The sequence below is a fragment of the Orycteropus afer genome, unplaced genomic scaffold, assembly GCF_000298275.1.
Source record: "Orycteropus afer afer isolate SDZICR_OR568_19922 unplaced genomic scaffold, OryAfe1.0 scaffold00514, whole genome shotgun sequence".
Classification (NCBI taxonomy): Eukaryota; Metazoa; Chordata; class Mammalia; order Tubulidentata; family Orycteropodidae; genus Orycteropus; species Orycteropus afer.
Genome location: NW_006922101.1, coordinates 755858 through 761246, shown reverse-complemented (window position 1 = coordinate 761246; position 5389 = coordinate 755858). Strand labels below are relative to the sequence as shown.

General features: G+C 36.9%; 1 protein-coding gene across 1 annotated transcript in view; it reads right to left on the bottom strand.

The window, feature by feature from the left end:
* The window catches only part of PCDH7 (protocadherin 7), a 598799-nt gene that overhangs the window by 411546 nt on the left and 181864 nt on the right, over nucleotides 1-5389 (bottom strand). The window lies entirely within an intron of this gene.

Below are 5389 nucleotides of genomic sequence, written 5' to 3'. Positions count from 1 at the left end.
ACACACACACACACACATACACACACCCCTACAACACCTGTTTAATCTTTTTATGAGAACAAATTATAGTAATGGTTTATATTGGTTTAAAATATATATGTCAGAGTGCAGTAAGTAAGTATTTCAATTCACATTTATAATTCTGTAGCCAGTAACTGAATACTCTCTCTCTCTCTCACACACACACACAGATGTATAAAATTGTGATTTTATATTCGATAAGCAGAAAAATTTGAGATCAAACTTATACTTGTTTATGAATATAAACTACTTTTTAATACCTGACTTCTAAACTTTATACCACCTTGGAAACCCAAGGAGGGGTCGCTATGAGTCGTAATCAACTCGACGGCAGTGATTTTTTTTTTTAAACTTTATCAAAATTTTATAATCATGAATTATTTAAAAATCTCAAAGTTTATCTATATTTTCTTATTTTATCTACTAAATTCTTAGCCTAAAGGGAGAAAGAACTTACTATTTTGTGAAAAAATCGGTTTCACCTATATCAAGCATCAATACAACTCTTGTACATACATGGAAGGGGAAGAATCTCTTCTGTTCAGGAACAAAATGTAAATCTTCCAAAGGATTAAGATAAAAACAGTGCCTTAGCACAAAATGAAAAATATAGCACTGTAAAGCTTGCAAAATTACTTTTTTTTTCCTGTAATCTGTTAATTCTCCTTGGCATAACCTCCCAGATGAACTAAATTTAGGTATAAGGGTGAGAAACATTTTGTTTAAAACCAACACAAAACTCACAGTATTTTCTAAAAATGTCCTTATTCCATCAAAAGTAAGAAAATGTGTTCCAAGAAAGAAATCAAGAGGGTTAAGTTCTCACTTGGTACTTCAATAAAATTGCTTGTCACTGCATTCGGCAGATGATTACCCAGACAGTGCCCCTTACATTAACAATGCCGACAGATCCGACATTTTACTGATAGCAATGGCTGTCTGGCAGATTAAAGCACAATGTAGATTTAATCTCCCCAATAACTTGATAGCCTCAAATGAAGGATTCTCAAATTTCATGGATTTGACCTATTCAGGGTGAATAAGAGTATAATAAATTACCTGTCTCCTAGCTTTTTAAAAGAAGAGAATTGGACTGTCCCTGTGCCAAGTCCAATGTATAACTAAGTTTACCAACATAATCTGCATCATCCTATTTAACAGATTAACTTGCATTGATATATGACCCTGTTTGATGTCAATACTGTAATGTGGTTAGCAGCAGGTTATAGAAAAGCCAGATTCCATGGGGGTTCATTTGACTGGTGATTAAGGATAATTTCAATAAAAATGATTTCTCATCAAGGGGAAGGATGAGTTTGTTGCAAAGAGCGTTAGTCAGAGTCACGGTAAGTGGATGCGGTCACAGGCATGTTGGACAATTTTTCAGAAGAAACAACTGATATCTTATAAAAGGAGAAAAGACAAGGAACCTAATGAAGCACAACCAAAAATGAAGAAAATGCATCTCTACCTAGATGTTTCATTCCAAGCACGACAAATCCAACATCTTTAAAAGCTTTAATTTATGCTGTGCTTGCCCAAACTCAGGCTCATTAAATTAGAATCGCTATTAGCCAGCAATAGTGCTGCCTGTGCATAGCCAGTTCACCAATGCACAGCTTGCTGTCATTGTCAGCAGACCCAGAAATACCACAGCAGCAGAATTGGTGGACACTGAAAATTAGCAATGAGTCTTCTGGCTTGAGAAGGCAAATGCTTATCTATTCCCCAACAAGCAGGAAAGAGAAGAAGCTTAAGCTAAAGAAAGGGCTGCATCATAATTTTAGTTAATCACTAACTCTCTGAGCCAGAGATGTTGAGATCCTGGTAATTTAGATAATAAATAATACTTGTTTTACCCACAAATAGCTTTTTTTCTTTTTTTTTTTTAAATTATGAACATTGCATACAAGATAACGTTTTTCCTTCTTGAATGCTCTAAGGAAATTGCCTTATTATTATTATTGCCACCTATCCACCCATACAACCTTCCACCCTCTCTAGCTCCTCTCGATCCTTCAAACAGATTTCCAGGGTAATGGAGCACACCTGTGAAACTGTAGACCCCTGGGTGCTGTTTGTGCAGAATAGGCAGGGCTCCAGTAATTCCACTTTTGCTGCACTCATTTTAACCCATTTCTTCATCCTCCTTTCTGCTTAACCACTAAGGACCATCCCTCAAAGACTATTCCACATGTTTCCCTTTTAAGAAAGGGAAGATCAAACCAGTAATGTTTAGAGCTGGGTAAAACTTCAAGTCTCTCTCATTTATTTTCATTGAAAATAGGAAATTCCCAATGTTACATAGTGGTAGAGCTGAAAACAAAGGCAAAGTCAATGCTTGGTGTCTGGAGTAGTTTTTTGGTTGTGACAGCTGGGGTGAGATGGATGGATATGGTGGTAATGAGCACTGTCACTGGTATCTAGTGGTTAGAGGCCAGGGATGATGCTAAATGTCTCACAATGCACACAGTAGCCCCTAAAAAAAGAATTATTCAGTCCAAATTGTCAGTAGTGCCAAGGTTGAGAACTCTTGGTCTAGCCTATGAACCAGAAAATGAAACCTATTGCCTTTGACTTGATTCCTACTCAAAGCAACCCTATAGGACAGAGCAGAACTGACCCATAGGATTTCTGAGGCTCTGGTAGCATAGTGCCTAAGGCACTTGACTGCTAACCAGAAGGCTGGTGGTTCAAACCCACCAGCCACTCCTCGGAAGGAAGGTTGGGCAATCCTACTTCCGTAGTGATAACTGCCTCGGAAACCCAAGGAGGGGTCGCTATGAGTAGGGGCTGACTTGACGGCAAGTAACAACAACAACAACAATATTTAAGGAAGCAGACTGCCTCATCTTTCTTGCATGGAGCAGCTGGTGGATTCAAACCATCAACCTGTCATTTAGCAGCCAAGCACTTAACCACTGCACCACCAATGCTCTTTTATAGTCTATGAGGTAGGGAAATTAAGGCTGTTGCATGTTTTTAAATAGAAATTGTAATCAAGTTTCAATTACATCTTGAAATGTCAAAGCTCATGTGTTAATAATGGTTTCCCTTTCAAATTCCCATTCTCTGCCCAAATACACCACGAAACAGAGTATGTTTTCAATTCTGCATAAAACTGGTATTTACTATCATCACATTTCATTTTACCTTGAAATGTTAATTGCTGTTCAGCAGGGCTGCATGGTTGATTTAAATTTACATTTGCTTTTAAATTTGATTAATCTCCTCTCTTAGGAGCCCATTCTTCCATGGCTACTCAGAGGGAAAATAAGCTTTTAAGTACACAAAGGTTTAAAAAAAAAAAAAAGTCTCAGCTGATTTGATAGCTGCACTTTTACATCTAAAGGGAATTTTAACTTAAAGCAGGAAAAAAGGTGGTGGTAAGAGAAGAATGATGTCTATCAGCCTTTAAACAGGAAATGTGTCCCAAACATCTTAGGCATGTGAAAATAAATACAAGTAAAAATATACCTTAACCTACTCTCCATTTTCCAGAAAATATATCAGATCTTATGAATACCCTGATATATCTGACAAAATATAAAAATAAATATGGACTATGTGAAATAGCCCTTCTAAGAGCTGACATGGTGGCCTATGTAGAAATACTACATGTGTCAAGCTTTTAGTTCAATATCTAACACTGTACTCTGGGGCTGTTTTAGTGGACTTTGCTGAACACAAGCCAAGAGGCCTGCTGTAAGAAAATGATTGTGGCTGCACCTACAAGAAGTGGTTAATGATAAATGGAACAGAAATAATGTATCTTAAATAGTCACCAAGCACTGTCCTAGACATTTTATTATTTTTATCCTAAAAATAGACAGAAATATTGGTATCATTTTCCACTTTTCAGAAAAGAATTATCATGAAAGTTATTTTCCCCCAAGGTCATACCCTTGAGAAGGGTGGACTAGGATTCAATTTATATTGCTCTGACTCCAAAAACCTCAGTTTTTCCCCATACAAGTTCTTCCACATTTCTCACTTCTACCAAGAAATGGCAAACACCGGCAAGCATGCCCCCTCTCCCATTTCAAGGCAGGTCTGTCTAATCAGTCCTGTCGTTTTCTCAATAACACAGATCGACCTTTTCTAGGTACCACACACCAGGAGGCCATTACCAATCAATCCTTATGAAGCAGCAGGTAGAAGGAAGCCTATTTGCCATCCCCAATAATCACTAAGAACACAAACACAAACCTTCTGCTGTTCAGTGAAGCTGGAGCAACATTCTTAAATACAGATAGTTTGTTGTCGTTGTTTTTGATTTAGGGAGACCTGAATTTAAATACTAATCCTAACAATTCCTACAAATCACTAAACCATAGCCCCCCACCGTGCAGCAGAGCAACTGGAATTCTGTAAGAAGGGTATTGAAATTTAGAGGGCACAATATTATTAAGTAAAGGTTTGATGAAGAAAGCCCTTTCTCCTTCAGGGCTTTTTCAGAAGTACTACTATGAATCAATAAAGATTGTCAAGTAGGGCTGTTTGATTTGATCATGGAGAAATGTTCTACTCTATTGCCCTTTTGGGAAACATTTTAATAATTTGGACTACATCAAGCGGTCTCAAGAAAAAGTTTAGGATTCTGGCTGATTAGATGGAGTAGTATTGTTGAAGGATACATTGTCCTCTGACATCTCTGAAAGGGTTCATAGTTTGCACTACGACCTCAGATCTGGAATACTTATTTTCCTTCCTCTAATCCCCCCTGCCTTTTGCTTTCCAGACTTTGACAAGTTTGTTAAATTGCACAGTGCATGAATCGGTATCTATGGAAAAGCAAATAGCCCCAACTGAACCTGATGCAACTCTGGCTTAGTAACTAGTACCTTAGCCTGGTGTTTTATGTTTTGAGAAAACTTCTTAAATATAAAACATTAAAATGGTGCAAAGACACTCAGACTGCTAGCTAGAAATAGAGATGCTTACATCACAATTCTTTTTAGATAGGAAAACACTATTTTTAGCTGTTTTGTTGAAGTAAACAACACAAAATAGCACAGAACTTTAGATGGCAGTTTCCATCTACTTCTTCCATTACTGTTGCCCAATAAATCTCTTCTCCTAGTTTCTAACAAAAGTTTTGTCTCAGAAAAAATAAATAAATAAACTGAGGTTCATTACTTCTTTGTACTCATGATAGGTGAGTTGATTTCTGTGTGGATGTGTGCATGCTTTCAGCAATGGACTATTGAAAATGTATTTGGCATCTGTGTCCATAACATTTACCATTTAGCAATATATGTGTCAAGCAAAATTAATGGTGATAACTTTTCCTTAAAGAAAACTCAATCAATTCACTAGGATGGAAAGAAGATATTGCTGTTACTGGCTATTAAAAAAAAAAAAAAAA